This window comes from Neophocaena asiaeorientalis, unplaced genomic scaffold, assembly GCF_003031525.2.
Source record: "Neophocaena asiaeorientalis asiaeorientalis breed wild unplaced genomic scaffold, Neophocaena_asiaeorientalis_V1.1 scaffold143, whole genome shotgun sequence".
Taxonomy (NCBI): Eukaryota; Metazoa; Chordata; class Mammalia; order Artiodactyla; family Phocoenidae; genus Neophocaena; species Neophocaena asiaeorientalis.
Window position 1 is genome coordinate 2,347,626 of NW_020175536.1, and position 21,237 is coordinate 2,368,862.

Sequence of the window (21,237 nt, forward strand, 5' to 3'; positions counted from 1 at the left end):
GAGCCTGGGTGAGAAGTCAAAGACAGAAATGCAGAGAAAAAAAGAGATGCAGCCTTGAAGATCAGTTTACTTGGAGGATGCCCACGACAGAAAATTCAGGAAAGGAGGAGGCAGAAGAGGCAGACGCTGGGGAAGTAGAAGAGCTAGGAAGGTTTCCAGGCATGGAAGCTAGAGGAAGCTTTAAGAAGATGGTCCCCCTATCAAATGCTACAGACTCCTAGACTTCTGAGGAAGTGATAGGCACAACTTGTGGGCTCAAGAACCTGCTGATTCAATCGGGTGGGCCCAGCCTAGACTTTTCAAATTGATACCGAGTGATAGTTTACTAGGTCAATTTTCCCCCTCCACTCACCTTAATTTCCTCAATCATTAATAATCACTATATCAAATGCAGAAAATGAATAATCTTCTACATCAAATATATCTGACGCTTGTTCAGGAACGTATTATCCATGTTAGCCTGAGAAAAAGACTTCAGATTTAACCAGCAAGAAGTCATCGATAACATTTTGTAGTATATTTGGCTACAGATTCTAAGGCTGGGGCCAAATAGAAACAAGGTATGTTTACAATAAAAACTGAATGCAGCTTTACTAGCAGTAAGGGAGTGAATCAGTCAGCATCTGTGATTTTGGACCTACATACTCACTCTACAGGTCAGCATCCTTTCTATAAAGCGACCCAAGTTGTCTTTTACTGACCCCTAAGAAAGTTAAGGAAGTGACAGAGCAATTTTGGCACTCTTAGGGACACCTCAAGGAACAGTCTTTAACTCCAGACAGGGCAGGTACCAGGATGTTCCAGACAAGCACAGAGGCTGGAAGAATAGTGAGGGAACAGAGGAATCCAGGAAGAGAAGGATGAGCATGGTCTTAGACTAAGTCCTGAGCTCTAGTCCGGGTCCACCTATTTCTAGCTATGGAGAGTAACAAAACATAAGCTTCAGCTACCTCCTCTGTAAAATGGGAATCATTACATCTAGCTCATTGGCTTATAGTGAGGATTAGAAAATATATGTCAAGTGCTGGGCACATAATAGGAATTCAGTAAAAGCAACCCTTCCCTTCTCCAGTGATTTGAAATACCAAGGAATTTACTTCTCTATTACAATGGGAATCCTCTCCCCCCCCCCGACCCTTCTTCTCTGCACCCACCAAACACAGCCTTAAAAGTCTTTATCATCTGCTACTTGGACTAGGATGGGCCCTAAGAATGGGCCTGAGTTTGCCAGAAGGGAAACAGCAAATGGCAAAAAAAGAGTGGATAGGCATGTCCACAAAAGGGACAGCTACTGCCCGGCATCACCTAGGACAGGTCACACTACAGTTAGTGGTTCTCAATGAACACCTGTTGCACAAACAAACCAATGGCTCAATGCATCCAGGCTGCCTTAATCAAACGCTTGTTTTGTTTCTAGAACATAGAAACCCAAGTTCTGTAGTGCTTCCCAAAGTGTGATTTATAAGCCAAAGCATGTAAAATTTTAAATTCCTGATGTCTCACCTCCAAATTCTAGAGATTCAGGGTCTCCAAGGATGGAGTCGTCATAGAATCCACTGTAAGCAATGCCAAGCCCACCAAAATTTGAAGGTCAAGGACTAAGGCCTCCCACTGGTTCACTGGGGTCAAGGTGCTCTTCCATTTCTCTTTCAGCAGCATTTACTGTACCCGAGCTTAATATGATAAAGGTAAAGGACAATGGGTGACATATTAGAACGTTAAAAGCAAAGCATTATGGGAGCATGCAGGAGTGACTGGCTTTGTACAGGGAGGGAAAGGGGCAGGTTCCAAGAAATCCAAGTGCTGAGGGAAGGACGTCCTTACTAGCAAAGGCAGGGGAACAGAGAGGGCACATTGCTGTGCTTCTCAACACTTTTTCTTTGAACTTCTTCTTTTCCAAAACATAAAACAGTCACACCAACCCCAGGTTTGCTAAATCTATATTATTGCCAGGTAAGAGGATTTCTTCCAAGCTTTTCTTTCAGTTCTCTGTTTTACAAAGACAATAGTTGTATTTTTTTTTCCTGCTTATTTCCAAATATAAAATCCCGTTCTCAAATAAGTTCCTCCTCTGGAGATTCTGACATATGCCCTGCCCCCATCTTGTAAACTGTTAACAGGAGCAAAATGCAGGGGGTCCTGGAAGTGCCCGAAGCAGAGGATGCCAGGAGAGCACTGCTGTGAGGAAGGTGGGGTCAGGGATGAGCCTTTTCCAGGCCAGACTGACTGAGAATGGACAGTGAAAAACAAAGAGGAAGATGTGCAAGGCAAGTGGAAGACGCACAGGTGAGACCGCTCTGCAGTTCCGGAAATACTGGGTGCCTTAGAGATGGGTAAACTGCTCCCAGGAGGAGTTAAATGTCATATAACAGGATGGGTCATTTGAAAACCCTACTCCATTTGAGGCTTACCCCAGGACTCTGTTGATTACGAAAAAATTGCCCAATAAATATGTATTAAGTACCTACTAAGGGCCAGGCTCCGTGCTATCATCCTCCACCGGCGTTTGGCTCATTTAGTGAGTTATGGATCTGAGGCCTGTTTGTCTGGATGTTTTCAGCTTCACACCCATGGTGACACACTGGCCTCTTCTTGCCTCATAGCTTTCTCCTCTGAGCGTGTTACATAATATACATTAAATGCATAATCTGATCTATATAAAACACAAGAAGCAGAAGGTGGATACCATCATGTCCAGGCAAAATGCACCTACACCAAAAAGCTAAAAAGGAAGAGTAGAGACATTGTCCCCAAATAAACCTGGGGTCAGATCCTGACTGAGACACTCAGTAGCTATGAATATAAAACACCTGGCATGTCACAGGTATTTAATAAATGATGATCATTCTGTTATTTGCTACTCTTAACTACAGAAACCCCGGGAATACTGAAAGCTTGTACTTTTTGGCTAATTGGTTATTTCAGGGTTTCTCAACCTTGGCACTCTTGCCATTTGGTGTTGAGATTTCTTTGTGGTAAGGACTGCCCTCTACATTGTTGGATGTTTAGCGGCATCCCTGGCCTCTACCCACTCGATGCCAGTGGCAACCACCCTACCTCCCACTCCAAGTTGTGCCAACTAATAATGTCTCCAAATATTGCCAAATGTCTCCTATGGGCAAAACTCCCCCCCACCCCCACTGGTTGAGAACCACTGAATTAGATGAGTAGTTAATGGTGCCCAGTTTACAGGCTCCCAAGCTTCTAACCATACTGATCATTCCATTGAGCTGTTGGGTGAATCCGATCGCATACTAATAGGAGGCGGCCTCAGTTTTGTTCGTTCTACAGTATATATCACACTATGGTAATTTCCTCCCATTTCTCTCTTCATGAACAAAAAACCAATTAGGTTTTATTCTGTTTCCAATGATGGTACAGATATGTGGTTTTTTTTTTTTTTTTCTAAAACTGGAATCATACTGAGTTTCTGAAACAACAGCGACACACAATCGCTATCAAAAACAAGGACCGTCACAATAACTGGAGATAACTTTGATCAGAATGTTCAAACTTAATTAAGATCGCTTGTAGTCGCCTTTCTGAAAAGGATGCAGGTGTGTTTTATTCTGAAAACATGTCCTCTCTGTTCATAGCTAGAAAGAACAGTGAGAAGAATGGCCCCTCCATAGCCTACACAGCAGTTCTAGCTCTTCTCTTTCTAGAATATGCACTAAAGACCAGCATCCTTCCAGCACATCTTATACTTTAAATGCCAAAGACAGAGAAGTGGGGAAGCTCTCACCATTCCCAAGGGCTCTGGCCACTCTGGACGGTTCAATTCAGGAGAAAAATTTGTTTTACAGCATAATCTCAGAGTGGGGTGGAGGGTAGGGTGAGAGTGAAAATTCACATCTTACATGGTAGGTGATCCATCCAGAAATCAGGAATTAAGTCCAAGGTCGGGAGGGGAATAATTAGAAATAACTAGAAAAAATAAAGTCCTAAACAGAAGGACTAACTGAAAGGCTTAACCAAAAGCACAACAGAGTTTGAAAGAAGGCAGAGCCATGTGAAAGCTGCAGTGGTTCATTCGTTCATTCAAAAAATATCAACTACATTGAATAAGCCACACCCTCCACTAGGCGTGCAAATACCCTGCTATGGGCTCTGCTTATTAAAATGTGTATAAATAAACCTATAATTTCAAACTGGTCTATGTGCGATGAAGAAAAAGAACAGGGTGCAATAACAAAGACTCACGAGGGAGAGGGTGGCTATTTAGGGGGAGTGGAAAGGGAAGGCTTCTCCAAGGAGACGAAGAACAGGGGCAAGAGCCATCCAGCTGAGCAAACAGCCTGTGCGGAGATCTTGAAGCAGGAAGGAGCTTAAAGGAGGCATAGGGAGGAGGGCCTGCATGGATCCAGTCTGGAGCATCCCTGGATGAGTTCCTTAGGAATGTTATGAGCCTCCTTTACCCAGAATCTGGGAATGGTCCCTTTCCAGTCATCCTATAGGATGTAATACCTTATGAGTTTCAAATAATATGAGTTTCAAATTAAGTGGAAGAGAGAAAAGGAACTTCAGAAAATGACCAGAACATCAGAAAATGACCAATTTGGGATGAAGAATAATAAAAGGATTAAATGGAAACAACCTGAAAGTGAACTCCACATTGGTCACCACCATATCCACGTGAAGGATGCAGTCTCTCTAGAGCCTTCATCTGAGTTTTTTTTTTTTTTTTTTTTTTTTTTTTGGGGCCTCTCCCAGGCATGTGGGATCTTCCCGGACCGGGGCACGAACCCCTATCCCCTTCATCGGCAGGCGGACTCTCAACCACTGCGCCACCAGGGAAGCCCCATCTGAGTCTTGTTGAAAACAGGGGAAGACCTCGGATGCTCAGTGCCAGTAAGGCAGTGGTTCTTAAACGTGAGCTGCATCAAAGTCACCAGAAGAGCTTGCTACAACAGACTGCTGGGTCCCACCCTTGAGTTTCTGATTCAGCAGCTCAGGGTGGGGCCCCAGAATTGCACTTTTAATCTAACAAGTTCCCAGGTGATGCTGATGCTGCTGGTCCACGGACCACACTTTGAGAACCCCTGGTTTAGGATATTTGGGGACCTACATTTCTGTGCACTCAGAATCCCAACCTAAATGAGGGAACAAGCAAGAAGCACTGTAGCAGGAGAATGATCAAAACCCAGTTTTCTGTCTCGAGTGAGCAAGTACGGAATAGTGTGTCTCCTCTGTGCCAGGTGATTTCATATGTTACCTCATTTCATCGCTACATAACACACTGCATGGTAGGCTTCATTATCCTTCTTTTACACATGAGGAAAAGAGGCTGGCCCCAGGTTATAGGAATCTCCTGAGATCCCATGGCTCAAAAGTGACAGGGCCAGGATTCAAACCTGTTCTTCAAAGCAGAGCTCTTGATCTTGACGCTACACTACATTGCCTTGCATACACACAGCTCCCTCTCCAGGCTCCCCTGGACGGGAGAGATGCTCCCCGGGCTCCAGACCCACTGCACCGCTGCAGAGCACTCTGAGGCCGACCCTGTGCAGCCAGTAATGGGTGCAGACACTTTTCACAGGCTCCTGGGGGCTGCTAGGGACCTGAACTTGTTACTAAGTTCTTCCCTTTCTTTAGGAAAGGCAATAAACTCTACTAAGCCTCCACAAATGCACTGCCCTAAGCGTGTTACATACATCGTCTCTTTCAAAACCACCAGGGGTGGTTTTCAGTCTGTGGGGGGCAGTTAAGTATTCTAAAACACAAGCTGAGGAGTGAGACAGGCCTGGGCTCAACTTCCCTTCTGTCATTTATTAGTTATATGACTTGACTAAAGCTCAGTTTTTCTTCTTTTGAGAAGTAGTGGTTACAACAGTATTTGCCTCAAAGGGTTGTGAGAAATTCATGAGTCATTGCATGTAAAGCTCTCAGCTCTTAACATGCAGCACATACTCCATAATTATCAGCTACGATTACTAACCTGTTATCCATTTTCTTTCAAAATATGGCCATTTTAGAGAAGCTTTAATTATTGCTGCGCTAGACGGTCCTAGACACACAGCTTCTTCTGCTGACGTTTCTCAAGTTTGGGAATATTCAATTGGCAGATCCAGGAAATATGAATGGTAGGCATCTTGATCTGAGCCCCTCCCACACCCTAGCTAGGAAAAATATCTCAAGAGATCCTTACAAACAAAACAGGAAAAAATGGGCTAGCTTAGGTATTTTAGGTGAATTTAAAATAATTAAATAACTACACCCGATGGGTATTGAGTAATGGAATGATATTAACTTGGGTGGGGGGTTGAGGTCAAGGGGTCTGATGATCCCACTATGGTAAATATTGGTCAAGTTATATGTGAGGTCAGGCTCAGTTCTCGGTGCCAGGTTGAAACAAAACTTCCCTCTTCGAAAGCACTCAGCAGAGGCTGAGCAGCATGGGAATCGATGGAGAAACCAGAGCATATTAAAAAAGAGACCTAGAGCCACTGTGAAAAACAGTATGGACGTTTCTTAAAAAACTAAAAGTAGAGTTACCATATGATCTGGCAATCCCACTCCTGGGCATATACCCAGAAAAGATGAAAGCTCTAATTTGAAAAGATACATGCAATTCAATGTTCATACCAGTACTGTTTGGAATAGCCAAGACATGGAAGCAACCTAAATGCCCATCGACAGATAAATGGATAAAGAAGATGTGGTACATATATACAGTGGAATGCTAGTCAGCCATAAAAAAAGAATGAAATAATGCCATTTGCAGCAACATGGATGGACCTAGAGATTATCATACTAAATGAAGTAAGTCAGACAAATATTATATGATATCACTTATATGTGGAATCTAAAAAAATAGTACGCATGAACTTATTTACAAAAAAGAAATAGACTCACAGACATAGAAAATAAACTTATGGTTACCAAAGGGGCAAGGGGGAGGGATAAAGTGGGAGTATGGGATTAACAGGTACACACTACCATGTATAAAATAGATAAACAACAGGATTTACTGAATAGCACAGGGAGCTATATTTAATACCTTGTAATAAGCTATAACGGCAAAGAAGAGAAAAAAGAATATATATATATACACATATATGTATAACTGAATCACTTCGCTCTACACCTGAAACTAACACAATATTGTAAATCAACTATACTTCAGTCAAAAAATAATACTAAAACAAGAGACCTAGTAGGGAGAAAAGATTAAGATACAATTTGATAGCCACCTTAAAATATTTTGAGAGCTTACAGAAAGAAAAGAGGTACAGACTGACTCTGTATTTCCTATAAACACTCTAGAGCATTGTTTTTCAAACGGTAGTAGGCAACCTATTAGTGGAAATCAACTGAACAGGTTAGTCAGCATTTTAAGTAAATAAAATAGAACAAAGTGGAAAATATCAGATGCAGCCAGTCTAATAAGGAGTAATTGCTATTCCATGAAACTTCTGTTTTAGTTATACTTATATTCAAATTTCTATGAGTCTATAGAGTGTATCTTTATGTAGGGTCACAGTAAAAAACAAAAAAATGTTTGAAAGCTCTAGAAGGTAAAACATGGACAACTGGGTGCAAGAAACAGGAAATCAGGTTTCTGCTCCCTCAAAGAAAGTGTTATAATAATGATCACTGCATAACAATAAACTAGGTTTTCTCATGAGGCAGGACCCCCTCCCCCACATATACATCACCCCCTATGGTGATGGTCTAGCCCACGCTGAGAAACCATGCATTAAGGAAAGAGGGCACTGGGTGTTCCCTCCAATGAGGACATTAAGATGCTCTAAACGAGTAAATTAGACCTGAGCTTCTGTTACAAGAGAGAATGGAGAAAACCAAAACCTCAGTATCCAGACTCCATAAGTCATGGAGCCCATCCAGGAGCAGGCAAATGCTCCTGTGTTTATATATTATGCAAAATAAGCATGCATCGAATCCCTGAAGCTGTTCAGGATTTCTGCTGTAGGAAGGGCTAATTTCCAACAACCATTTTCTAATTGATAAAATAGCGCACCCGTCAGCCTTCAGTTCTCAATAATGTAAGCACCTAAGTGGAGTCCAGTGGGGACTAAATACCCAGCGACAGGACCTGAGCCATGTTTTACCACACCTTCTAACAGAGCAACCTAAAATCTGACATGAAAAGCAGAGCACCCCCAGATGCTGCTCCCACACCAAGAGCTGCCAGACACCACCAGCTGGATGTGAATATCAGATAAGCAACAAAAGTTTTTAGTATATTATGTCCCAAATATTGCAAGGAACATATATATACTACTACAAAAATCATTTGCTGTTTATCTGAAATTTAACTGGGTATCCTCTATTTTTGGATACCCAGTTTAGATTTTGCAAATTCTGACAATTACCTGCCTACGTGAGTGAGATCGCTATACTTGCTTTAGAGGATTCCTCAGTCTCTCATTTGGCAAACAGTGTGCAATGTCAAGCTGACAGTAGTGGAAAGCAATAATGATGATAATAATGGAAAAAGGAGTGAAATTCAAATGGACACAGTGTAACAGCTTTGTCCCACTGAACCCTACCATGCCAAATTTAAAGGCCTTTTAAGAGTGGGACAAACAGACCCTGTGAGTCATCAGGATGTGCACGGCATTTTGAGGAAAGAGTTAATGAGGGGAGCTTCCCTGGTGGCGCAGTGGTTGAGAGTCCACCTGCCGATGCAGGGGACGCGGGTTCGTGCCCTGGTCCGGGAAGATCCCACATGCCGCGGAGCGGCTAGGCCCGTGAGCCATGGCCGCTGAGGCTGTGCGTCCGGAGCCTGTGCTCCGCAATGGGAGGGGCCCCGGCAGTAAGAGGCCCACGTAACACACACACAAAAAAAGAGTTAATGAGGTTACAGTCCCACTTTGTAGAGTTTCCATGCTCAACCTGGGCATGTACAAGGGAGAAGATTCCGCTTCATTCACCTTCACTCCAGTATTCAGAACTCAGCTTCGCGGACCCCAGAGGAGGAGCTGACTTTGGCTGCCACCAGCTGTCCTAACACAGACATAACCTGTTCATGCCCTGTACCCTTCCTCTTGCAGCACATGCTGTGAAAGGTGGATGACCTCCAGTAAGCCTGCCTGGCTTCCCCTTGACCTCCATGACTGAGTCAGGTTCCTCTTCTCAGGGGTCCCACGGTCCCTTGAATACTTGTATATAGCACTCACCACAATAAAAAATAACTGTAACCACTCATGGAGTGCCAACTATGTGCTAATCACTTTGCGTGTGTGTGTGTGTGTGTGTATACATATATATATATATGTACGTATCATCTCATTTAATCCCTCCCAACTACCCTATGAAGTAGGTATGTGCATTCCCATATCACAGATGGGTAAAGCCCAGAAAGCTTAGATAACCTACACAAGGTCACACAGTCAATAAGGGCCCACTGGTCTGGAGGAGCCAGAGTACCACATTGTAAACTTTTCTATTAATTGGTCTTTCTCTCCCAGGGAAGGATTATTTCTCATTCACCCTTGTGTCCCCAAGCCCAGCCTGCAGTGTGTGGCAAATGGGAGGCAGCATTGTAAATGGGTCAGCCCATTATTTTACAGTCAAATAGGCCTGGATGCAAATCATGGTTCTGCCAAGAATCAGCCACTGAGAATCAGGAGTTTGGGTTCTAGCAACTTGCTCTGGAATTGAGGACAGAGGTTAGGAATCCCAGGAAGAGAGAACAAAGCTAGGCTCAAGCCCCAGCTCCACCACCTCCCAGGTGTGACTTGGCAAGTTACTAAACTTGTCTAAGCTCCAACTCTCCATCCGTCAAATGAGGGAAACAATAGTACCTGCTTCGCAGCATTGCTTTGACATTCCTGACATAAAGTTCTTAGCAAGACACCTATACATGAAAAGCCCTCCACAAATATGAGCTCTTTTTATTTTAATACATTCCAAAATGCCATTTGAGCTGGAGTAAGTAATTTTGGGTTAACTATTGGCATAAGTAGTGCAAGTTTCAGACACAGTTTTTATTCAGGAAATCAGAACTTGGGGAAAATAATGTAAATAATTTGGGGGAATCTATTTAAAAGAACTATTCAGTGCAGCTCAATATTAAAAAAACAAACAATCCAGTCCAAAAATGGGCAGAAGACCTAAACAGATATCTCTCCAAAGAAGACATACAGATGGCCAAGAGGCACATGAAAGAATGCTCAACATCACTAAGTATTAGAGAAATGCAAATCAAAACTACAATGAGGTATCACCTCACACCAGTCAGAATGGCCATCATCAGAAAATCTACAAACAACAAATGCTGGAGAGGGTGTGGAGAAAAGGGAACCCTCTTGCACTGTTGGTGGGAATGTAAAGTGATACAGCCACTATGGAGAACAGTACGGAGGTTCCTTAAAAAACTAAAATTAGAACTACTATATGATCTAGCAATCCCACTACTGGGCATATACTCAGAGAAAACCATAATTCAAAAAGACACATGCACCCCAGTGTTCATTGCAGCACTACTTAATATAGCCAGGTCATGGAAGCAACCTAAACGCCCATCGACAGACGAACAGATAAAGAAGATGTGGTACATATATACAATGGAATATTAGCCATAAAAAGCAACAAAACTCGGTCATTTGTAGAGACGTGGATGGACCTAGAGAATGTCATACAGAGTGAATTAAGTCAGAAAGAGAAAAACAAATATTGTATATTAACGCATATATGTGGAATCTAGAAAAATGGTACAGATGAACCAGTTTGCAAGGCAGAAACAGAGACACAGATGTAGAGAACAAACGTATGGACACCAAGGGGGGAAAGTGGCGGGGGCGGTGGTGGTGGTGGTGGTGGTGAGATGAATTGGGAGATTGAAATTGACATGTATACACTAATATGTATAAAATAGATAACTAATAAGAACCTGCCGTATAAAATAATAAAATTAAAAAAAAGAATTTGTTACAAGGGCAATTAAATAATAATTTGTGTAATTATATTTTAATGACTGCCCTCTCTCCAGTGAGCAAGGCCTGTGACTGCCTTGCTTACTTCTATATCCCTAATGCTATGTCAGTCAGATAACTGAGCAGAGACTTTGTTATCTAGAAAAAAAATATGTCTACTTGTTTGTATTCTATTCAACTAATAATCCCAACTTCGTATCATATCTAAAGTATCCAATTAACACTTAATAAAAATATTTTGTTGTTATTTTTTTTAAAAAGGACTATTCAAGGAAGAATTTAGGCTTTCTAGTAGTTACACAACACTGAAAGAGTTCCCAGAAAAGGGAAAAAATATCCAAGAGAAGGCTGGGAGTGGGGAATCCAGGCTACCATGTCCAGTTGTATAAGCCGTTCACTGCACAAGAGTGCCGGGCTGACAGACTGAATGAAGCAGAGGTGTGGGGCTAAAATCCAGCTTGCCCTCTACTCGCTAAACTGGGAGCATGGACTCTGCTCTTCATCCACTTGGAGGGGATGCTTTTTTCTAATTTGCTCAGAGGCACTGTTTGGGCTGGTGGCAGCTCTAGCTTTATACTTTCATAATTGATTCTCTTTCCCCTTTTCTTTCAGTGTCACTAGATGAACAGAATAGGGGAGAAGAAACAATGGAGCTCAGGGAAGGAAGACATACTTGAAAGTGATGAGGGATGTGAAGGAAGGCGGGGAAAAAAGGAAAGCAGTAAAATCAGGGTAACATTTACTAAACACTGGTCATCTGTCAGGCACTGTTCTAAGCGCTTTAGATGGGCTAACTCACTGGATGCTCGTTACACTCCTACACGACAAGGGGGAACCACTAGAGGGGGAGGCACCAGGTGGGCATGTGAGGTTAACCCACACAAGGGTCCGACAGGCACGGAAACAGCCTGCCACACTCCTCAGTCTACAGCAAATGTTCAGAATCTGGAATCCCTCTTTTGAGTCTGTGGTGGAAATGGCTTTTAGAGCCAAAAGGGAAATATTTTTCTAAAGGAGATAGCCTGAATTCTCTGGCTGGCCAACCACAGGGGCTACGTAACGGACTTTTATTTCTAGTCAACAGCCAGTAAATGGCAAGCCTTTTGGGAGACAGAAGCAAAGGACCTCTGGCAGGTTACAAGTCCCAGCAGGAGACCTTCAACCATGAACTTTCCGTAGGGCTCATTTCAGACCAGGTTCTGCACCCACAAGTTCCTTCTCTATTTTCTTAAGAACCTGAAGTTTCCATAAAATATTTACAGTGACCTGAAAGCAGCTCCAGTGTCCACTCTTCCCGGTAGTCTTTAAAAAAAGCCCTCTGAGGGTGTGGAGAAAAGGCAACCCTCCTACACTGTTGGTAGGAATGTAAATTGGTGCAAACAGTGTGGAGGTTCCTTAAAAAAACAAAAATAATGTTACCATATGATCCAGCAATCCCACACCTGGGCATATATCCAGAGAAAACTATAATTAGAAAAAATACACGCACCCCAATGTTTATTGCAGCACTGTTTACAATAGCCCGGACATGGAAGCAACACAAGTGTCTATCAACTGATCAATGGAAAAACATGTGGTATATACATATACAATGGAATATTACTCATTAAAAAAAAGAATGAAATAATGCCATTTGTAACCACATGGATGGACCTAGAGCTTATCATACTAAGGAAGTCAGACAGAGAAAGACAAATATCATATGATGTCATTCATATGTGGAATCTAAAAACAAAAATGATACGAGTGAACTTATTTAGAAAACAGAAATAGACTCACAGACTTGTAAAACGAACCTGTGGTTACCAAAGGGGAAAGGAGGGGAGGGATAAATTAGGAGTTTGGGATTAACATATACACACTACTATATATAAAATAGGTAATCGACAAGGACCTACTGTACAGCACAGGGAACTCAATATCTTGTAATAACCTATAAAGGAAAAGAATCTGAAAAATTATATATATATATGTATATATATAAGTATAACTGAATCACTTTGCTGTACAAAAATTTATATTTCAATAAATTTTTTTTAAATAAATAAAAATTTCTTAGCCAGGAAAAAAAAGAAAAAAAAATCCCTCTGAGAAGAGGCTGAAAATAAATCTTTCTATCAGGTGGTCAGTAATCTTGCCAACTCTGGATTTGGGGCTACAAAGGTCACGGAGAGAGGAGAATTAAGCAGAGACAAATATATGGATACAGATTTGACATTAAAACCACCACATGTGTGCCATGATGATGAATTTCTGTATCTAGCTATCCTATAAGGAGTGTGTTTCAGCAGGCGGCAGACAGCCCGAGACAGCAAAACCACCCCTGAACATCTGTTTCCCCCATTTTGCCAAAGAGCATTCTTTTTTAATCCTTTTTTATAATTTGACCTGTTCCATTTTTCTGGCAGAGGGCCCTAGCAAGGCAAGCACTGCCTTTTCTGTCTGTATTCCAACTTAACATGGGAGCAGGAAGGAGGCAGCAAGAGGGGAAAGGGGGAGGGGACAGACTGAGGGGAACTGAGGCGGGGGTGGGGGCGGGGGAGGCAGGGAGAGAGAAGCGGGGAGAAAGGAGAAAAGGGGAAGGGGTAACCCAGGAGAGACAGTGAGAGCTGACAAGTCCCAGCACGCCATTTTAATGCAACCACCATGGGCACAACTGATTTGAGAGAGACCAAAACCAACAGGACATATTCCAGAAAGATCATTCAGTAAGAATGTGACCCAGAAACCATAATCATAGCATTCTTGAACAGATCAAGCTGGTTATTTTACACTCTTTAGACTCAGGAAGTCCTTAACAATTGATGAAATATCATGGTTTCTAGGTGGTTTGTGTTTAACATTCAGGAATGACTGGACACAGTCCTATATTTTTCTAGTAAAACATCTCTTTGGCAAGGAAAATGCCCTTTCCATTTTCCTCTGTGTGTGTGTGTGTGTGTGTGCGTGTGTGTGTGTGTGTGTGTGTATTTTATCCCACTATTCCATACCACCTTCCTTGCTCTTTTAGCCAAGGTAGATAACCATTTATCTCCCAGAATTGATTGTCATTTTCCCCTTCCTACTCCATTCTCCCTCCCAAGGAGAACACCCTGAAATAAAATCTTACCTCCTGGGCAATGAGTAGTGTCACTTCACAAACATTAGGGGAGTCGGGATGAGTTTTACACCCAGACCCAAGTCCACCTGCCCTCAGTTATGCTTTCAGATTCCCCTCCAGGCTGTCACTGTCCCGCCCCAAACTGTGCTGCTTCCAAGGTCTAGTTTCCTTTAGAAATGGCGTCAGTACCATCAGGAAACCATAAGAGGTTTCCTGTCCCAGGGACTTGGCCCTGTAATACAGAGTGGGGACAGCAGGAACTAAATGAAGGAAGCTAGGAAGAGTTTTTCTGGTTGTTGCTTCAGACCCCGTTATGGAAAATTCCTTTGGAGCATATTAATCATTATTTGGTGGTCTAAAGAAAAAAATATATATATATATGGCTTTGAGCACCTACTATTCATTCATTTATTCAACAGAGAAAGTACCCAACAGCCATATACTGTACTGGCAGGCCCTGGGCTAGTTCCTTTTACATCATTTATAGCATTCAGCCCACCACCAAATCCGCCTGGGAGGAGGGCAACTTGTATATTCTCCTCTCCAAGAAACTGAGAATGGCTCTGGAGCCAGAGATGATATTTTGAATGGAAGTTTTGCCTTTAACTAGCTGTGTGACATTGGGCAGATAATTTAACCCCTCTGAACCTCTGTTTCCTCCTCCATGAGGTGAAAATAATTCCTTCTGCTTCACTGAGTTGTTCTGAGGATGAAATGAGCTGATAAACTTAACAAGATCAATTGTGGAAGAGACTTGAGTGCCCAGGTTTAGGGAACTGTAACAATGGTGAGCCTTTCTGTGATTGTTTTGTTGGAGCGGAGAGGCCAGACCACACCCCTGTGGTAGGGTGAGGTTTCCTGTGAAGGGAATTGAATTTTCCACTGTCAATCATCCTTAGGAAAAGTTAAACTGGGGTGAAAACTCCCTCCCTCTCAGAAGCTATGCTCGGAGCTGGGGGGAGGAATAAGGAGGACAGATAGGCTTCTAAGGGTGGAGAGATCTGGGGGTGGATCCGGGGATGGGGTGAATGGCCCTGGCCGTTTAGAGACCAGCTCAGAGCCGGGAAGGTAGCCAATCTGATCCCAGACCCTCGGTGAGTCTGGGCTTGTGCAATGATTAGAAGGCCCTGGGCCCACTCTGCGGCCAGCACAGGGCAGGACACTGGGAAATCAGTCAGGCTCCCAGCAGGCGAACAAACACCAAGCCTGCAGGGGCAGCAGCAGCCATGACTGTGTCATGAGGTCACCGGTTTCTGAAGAAAGAGCACGTGGAACAGTAACCCAGGTGTCCACTGGCCTCAGTAAGGTGTATCTGGATTCCAGCTCCCTTGGCAAAAGGCTAGAGCAGCCAGAACTGAAGCTGTGGATGCGAACAAGCACCCCTGAGAATTCTTGGGCCTAAAATTAGAGGGTAGCCTTAGAGAAAGACTTGATTTTTTAGTAATATGGGCAGGCAAATCCTTGGAAATCATTGTATTTGGGGCTATCGATGTGGGTGACATGATTTAAACCCCAAGCCGGGAAGCTGGGTAGATTGTCTACACCTGTAAAGTGCCCACCATAGAGTAGGTGAATAATAATAAAGGCCCAGGATCTTTCTCCTTATTCATCCCCATATGATGGGAGGGAAGAAAACTTTGGATGCAGGAAGAGATTTGTTCCCTACTCTTAGGTCTTGCTGCATCTTCCTAACACGGGGTGGGGAAGAGGAGATGAATGGCCGTATTATTTCATGTATACGTCAAAAGTCAGGTCTTTCAGAAGGTTTGACCATGCCTGAAGGGATAGGAGCATTCGGCTAGGGACATGAAACACAGTAAACATTTAATGATGGTGACGACATTCAAGGGTTCCTTCTAAAACCCATTTGCCCTCACCACCATGGTCTGAGGCTGATACTATTATTACCCCCATCATATCAGCTAGGGTCCTAAGAGGAAATGGATGGTATGCTTCAAAAAAGCGACTGAAGAGAGTCTGATGAAGGGACTGCAGATCAAGGTGTGATGGGCGGGTTAAGGGAAAACGGGATGGAGAAGCAGCCTGGGGCAAGCCATGTGGGAGCCACCCCTCAGTCAGAAGGGGAGGTTCCAGAACCCAGCACGATCTGATGCTGTAAGAGAGGAAGCAGTGGCCTAAACTAATCCAGCCACATTATCCCACAGCCTGACAGGAAGGGACTAAGTACCCTGACATCTCTTGGTTTCCACCCTCCCATATGCTGCCAGTACCTCTCACTGGCCAAACTGGAAGCCAGAGGCTACATTCCAAAAGGTAAGTTTTCCAGGGCACAGACCAGGGTAGTGAAGGATGGTGAGTGGGTCTGGAAGAACATCAGAAAAGAGCCACCACATGATTTTACAGGTTAGGAAGCAGATATAGATGAAGTAACTTGCCCAAGGTCATAGAGCGAATAAGAGGTGGGACAAAATTCAAACCATACACAGAGTATGATTCCGAGTCCATGCACTTAACCACTAAGACATGCTTCCTAGAACTGATTGAAAAGATTACTCGTTAACCAGCGCCTCTTTCTCCCTGTATCCTACTCAGTCATCTTTCCAGTAATAGACTCCACCTTATTCCCACCCAGATTTCCCAGCCTTCTTGGAGTCAGGTATGGCCATCTGACTAAAGTTCAGTCCAAAGGAATGTAAGTGAAATAATGCGTGCAGCTTTTAGGTTATGCCCTCCACTTTCCTTCTCTCTTTCCTATAGACTGGAATGTGGATGTGATGGTGGGATCTGAAGCAGCCACCTTAGCTCACTGCATGGAAGCTCCATTTGAGTCTTTCAGAGGACAACGAAGCCACCATATCGGCACTGGGTTGCTTACGCTCCAAGTGGAAGAGAATTTAACTTGTTTCTTATTTCAGTCACTGTCATTTTAGCCTTGGTTGTAGCAGCCAAACCAGTATCCTACACAATACAAAGACCAGGATGTAGCTCAGTCATTGTGGTTAGAACAATAAGAGGCATGTGAAAGCTGGCGATCACCAATGTAAGTGCGCTCCTCTTCTTCCTGGCACATTACTAGACTACGTTTCCCAGCCTCCTTCCATGTGGATGAAGTTATGGGACTAGCTACCACCTTTGGAATATGAGGGAAGGTCAGTGTGTTACCTCCAGGCTGAGACAACCATCGGTGAGCATACCTTGGTCTTGCTCACCTTATTGACTTGTCTGCCAAATGGATTCAAAGGATCCAGTGAAGGAACCTGATGCTGTAGGGTAGGATGGAGCCAAGGCAGGGAAGGAGCCTGGGGCTCTTCATGACCACATGGAGCAGAGCCCTCGACAGCTCAACACTAGACTACAACACGAGCAACAAACACCGCCTTTACAGTGTTAAGCCACTGACGTTTGGGCTTGCTTGTTGTAGCAGTTGGGCTATCTATCCTAAATTTATACTTACCAGCTGCTGCACTCTGAAAGACATAAGTACTTTTATCCAACAATGCAATCTCATCTCCTATTTTCGGAGGGCTAGGGGGTGGGCTGGCAAACATTTAAGTCATTCTTTTAAAGAAGCTACACAACTGTTATCATTTATTCTAATAAAGCCCCTACATCCTGCTTGAATGAGGAAGGCAAGAATAGCACAAGAAAACCCTTTCTCATTGTACACTGGCCCTGGGGGCATTGGCCCTGCTCTCTCCCAAGAATGCTATTCTCATGAGCACTCCTTTTGGAACTCAGGAAAGTTCACAGGGTCTGAGCAAAAGAGAGCATCAACTGAGCTCAAGGAGGTGTGCCAGAGGGTCAAGCAACTCCCATAAGGGCAGCAAATTAGGACAAGTTATGGAAACAAGGACACATCCGTGTGCTTTTGGATGGTGAAGGAGTGAACTTTTCCCCTATTCTAATGTTCAAATTTTCTAAAGTCAGCATGTGTTACTTTTATGCTAAAAAGTGGTTTTAGGATTTCAGTTTTTAAGAAAGAAAATAAACTGGTTAAGCCTAAGGAATGAACAAAGGAGAGAGATATAGGTCAAAGGTCAAAGGATTCAAGTGCCCCAAGGCACTGTTATGACAAGCAGAGAGGCCAATTTTAGGAGTATATAACCGTGAAAAGACAAAGCATCTCATTGGTGACCCTCACTCACACATTCAACCAGCATTTACTGAAGACTTACATGTGCCAGGCACTGGGCTCGCTGCTAGATTTGCAAAGAAAAGTATGGTGACCACAACCTAGTATGGTAGCTAACAACCATGGCTACACACTGGAATCACTGAGATCCAATTTTTAAAGTACACACTGATGAAACACTGATGCTTTGGTCCACACTCCAGGGATTCTGATGTAATTGGTTAGGACTTGGTCTCGGGACTTTTAATAGCTCCCCTGATTCTAACGTCTAGGGTTAAGAACCACTAGGGGCACATGACACGTGGACTTAGTGTTGAAAGAGGGGTAGGAGCCAGCCGGGGAGGAGGAGAGAAGGGGGAGGAAAGGCAGGCAGGCAACAGGAAGAGAGCTGCTGTTAGAGGACTGTCCCATAGTTCAATGTAATTAGAAGGTTATGGTGGCTGGGGGTGACGCAAATCATGGAGGTCCTCCCATGGCTAGCCAAATGTCTATCCTCCAGGTAGTGGGAAGTTGATAAAGGTTATTAGATGGGCAGACATGATCACATCTGCGTTCATCCCAACTCCCCATGCATTCTTTCTCAACCCCTCAGATGGCCATCACTTCTACCTATGGGTGGGACTATAGAAAGACTATGGAAAGGTGTAGAAAGTGGTACCATCACAGGAGAGAGGGCATATTTCTGGACTCTCCATGAGAGGACACCTTCAATACAGCATTCATCTAGAGATAGGCTCCTTTTTCCATTCTTTTCAAAAACCCCTTTTTGGTTACTTAATTCCATTACATGATCTTGCCACAACACTGAGAATAAATCCCCCGAAGAGCAAGTCATAGTTCATTTGGAGACTTACATGAAAATTTGGAGGCAAAACCAACTACCTAACATGCCACAAGAAAGTAGTGGGATCGTCACCGAAGACCCCAGATGGAACACCATTCCACACGCTGCTCCAAGAATAAATCACTAAATCATTCAATCGACCTGATCACCATTCCTAAGAATCTGTGTTTGGAGACTAGGTAAGTTGCAGAGAAATTTCTAGAAATGAAAATGGTTTTAGTTAATAGGTTGGGACAATTGATGAGAGAGCTATTCCATCATGCACAGGAAGTAAGTGTCTTTCAAATGAATACTACTAATAAAGTAACAGCAAGAAGCACTTCCTGAATACCTGCACATACTACACATGGGGCTAGGACTCTACACACACCATTGACCCCAGCCATGCAAGGTCTCCAATTAGGTTGAGATAACTGAGGCCCAGAGCAGTTTAGTCACCTGCTAAACTGTCACAGGTCACAGGTAAGTGCAGTGATAGAATTCAAACTAAGTGTTTATGACCTCCCTCCACCTCTTCTCCAGTACCCTTAGATCCTGGCCAGGGGGTGAATCTGTGCTCTTCTGTGCTCCAGAAAAAATGGCTGCTGGACAAACTCATCAACTGCTGTAGGAGGCATCTTTCCTGCTGTGTGTCTTAGAAAAGCACCCAAAAGTATCACAACTCTTTCCAAGGGAGAAAGGCCAGCTCCCTCTTTGACCTGAATGGCATGGAAACAATGCAGTCTCATCCAATGAGCTGCTCTGTCAGGAAGAGAAAAACTCTTTGGAGCCACCACACACCCAAACAGCGTGGCACCCGAATGTAAGTGATAAATACCCGATAGCTATGGGCCTCCTTTGGCTTACCGTCTCAGGAGGCTGGAACTGGATGATGCTTAGGGGCCACCTGGCACAACCCCAGCTTTTCAAAGATGAGAAAACAGACTGGTTAACATATCTGCTAAGGAAGGTGAAGCACCCAGAACCCTGGTCTCCAACTCTGACTTGTGTTTTATATTCTCAATCATCCTGCCATCCCAGAGCCCAGGAGGGACCAGTATTCCTATAACACTCTCATCTCCTCTTGAGAAACTGGGCTTTTCCCACAGAAGGGCTGAAGAGAAAAAAGGTTATTTTCTGAGTTTTCTACTGCTAATCTGAAGGGCTCCCCCTACTGATCAGCACCTCAGCTGGGCCGTCCAGTCTGTTGGGGGTGGGGGGTGGGGTGGGGGGAAGAGATGAAAACAAAAAAGGGTCAATCACCTGGGCCTTTCTGGTACATAAACCATTCTGTGAATGCAATGGTACCAATTCTGGTGTCATTAATACACAATTAAACACATGTGGAGCAGATCACCAAGAATCTGCCCTCTTAATAAACTGCTTCATGCAAAGCTACGGTTTGTCGTTTTCATTTCATGAAAAGACTCACCATAGTGTACCTTTAAAAGCTAGTTTTGCCCATGCACTTAATTTATGATTCCATTTCCAGAGATGTGAGTGCCTCACAACTTTTCAGAAACACATCTTCTGAATAAAACAAGGTCCTCTTCCCTGCCTCACAACGCCATCCTTGATCCAGACCTATTTTGGGTACCTGGCTCCTAGAAAAGGATGAAAGTCCTTGCTGCGGTGGAATTTTACTTCAGGTGGTGTGGGACTTGCTGAGGACATACAGCCCAGGAGGAGAGGCTGACCAGACACACGGTACCCAAGGCTGAGCGCCTTAGTGTGGATAAACAGTTTTAAACAGCTGTCATTTCATGGCAGGCAGGCACGCTGCTGATAAAAGAACAGCAAGGACAGACTTGACAGTCTGGATTTTTAGAAGCTTAACTAAACCCTAGAATGAGAAAAACAAAGAACAAAAACCCATCAACCACTAAGCCACCAAGTGAGACTGGGTGGCAGGAACACTTAGAGGGATCCCGACAATGCAAATTTCCTTCTCTTCACAGGAGGAAGTCTGTCTCTGACAAGACCGTCGCGTTCACCCACCACAAATCTACACTTAGAACGACAGGTACAGGAAGATGAACTGCCCTATTCCCAGACGCCTGAAGGAGAAACAAATCAGGGAGGAACGCAGCTCCCAAGGCTTGAAATTTAATTACCAGAACGTTTATGGCCCTGGACTTCATTAAATTCAGGTTAGGAACTAGCCACACGATGTCCTTCTTGGGGCAGGTACTGGCTAGACTGAGCCAGCCCGCACCGCATCGTTCCAGGCAGGATGAGTCAGGCTGCTTGCAGAGGCCCCCAGATCGGGAAGTTTGTTGGGCCGCGCTCCAGGGAGCAGCACCACGGACCTGGACACACA

General features: G+C 43.9%; 1 protein-coding gene across 1 annotated transcript in view; it reads right to left on the reverse strand.

The window, feature by feature from the left end:
* Positions 1-21,237, reverse strand: part of AMOTL1 (angiomotin like 1) — a 132,437-nt gene that overhangs the window by 110,258 nt on the left and 942 nt on the right. The gene's annotated exons all lie outside the window — the stretch shown is intronic.